Below are 1,484 nucleotides of genomic sequence, written 5' to 3' on the forward strand. Positions count from 1 at the left end.
AAATACATAAACTAATAAAACTGACTGAAGAAGAAATTGAAAATCTGAATAGACCTATAACAGGTGAAGTTTTTGAAGTATTGATCAAAATAGTACTCCCTACGTAAATCTGAGGCCACACAGAGTTGCTGGTGAATATTAGTAAATATTTAAAGAACAATTAATACTAATTCTCAAAAACTCCTTTGAACAATAGAAGCCTTTTCTTTTGTTTTTACTTCTAAAACTAGAAAGAAATACAAAAATTTTACACTAATAATCTTTATGTAGTATGGCACAAAAAATCACAGGCAGAGCCAGAGGTGATTTTGTAAAACATATAGTTTTCTCCTATTCTTATTTTGGCATTCTAGCACATCGCTGGTGAGAAGGTAGAACTTTTAGTAAATTAATTTAGACAAAATTTCTTTAGCTATTCTGAATCCTGATATTTTCAATTTATAAAAAAAGGACAGTAAAATATTTTAGAAAAATTTGCATTTATTTTATATCTACTAGATTATTTTGTCTATAATCAGAAGATGCAATCTTCTTATTATAGGGCAATTCATTTTAAAATGTCTATTAAAAATGAAAAAATACATGGTGATATATGTTTAGATGTGGAAGTTATGCTCTAACAAGAAACAATAGAATTTCTTATGCACTGAATGAAACATAATTACTTTAAAAGATTTCATTTCCTTGATTTCACAACGTACAAAATGAATGGACTTCATTTATATTTTTGTGCTCCTGCATACAACTATTTTAACTTCTATGGCCCATTACTTTATATCAGCCTGGGCTATTTATGGCAACATAATAACAGTAAATCATTTATCTTAATTCTGAACTATATGCAATTCTCCATTGCATGCCTGAATTTCATTTATATTTCCCTTAAATAATTATCCAGCTTCCTCAGAAAAATATATAGTTATATTGCACTAATAGGTGATGCCAACTTACATTCAATTATAAATAGCTATACTTGTTACTATATTCCTTAATTTATATTCATGCCCATTTTGTTGTCACTACTATTGTTTTGTTTATGGTACTTTTATAACGGCATCAAATGGCATTCAACAGACCATTTGTTGAAGTATCCAACTACTCTTTTTTTCGGAGAACTAACTTTTCCTGTTTTCCCAGTGGGTTTGTTGTTGTTGATGATGTTGTTTATTTCACTTTATATTCACTTGGACAAGATCAAATCTTGTGAAGGGTCTTGGGGAGAGGGACAGCAGAAGGTACATCTTAATTTCATACATCAGTTTTTTATTGGGATAAACATATGCATTGATTTTTTAATAGTAACATCTTTAAAATGTGTGTTAAAGAAACATTATAGATCTTCACTTATTTTACATTATCTGTTTTCCTAGCCTAACTTAGGCTCTGCTTGCCCCTCTTTGGCAGTGCCCTCCCCTCAGTTAGCCCTAATTACACTGACTTACTACTATGCCTCAGTCAGGTCTCTCTTGAGATGTCCTCATCTT

This window comes from Otolemur garnettii, unplaced genomic scaffold (assembly GCF_000181295.1).
Source record: "Otolemur garnettii isolate 467f Iridium unplaced genomic scaffold, OtoGar3 scaffold00147, whole genome shotgun sequence".
Lineage (NCBI taxonomy): Eukaryota > Metazoa > Chordata > Mammalia > Primates > Galagidae > Otolemur > Otolemur garnettii.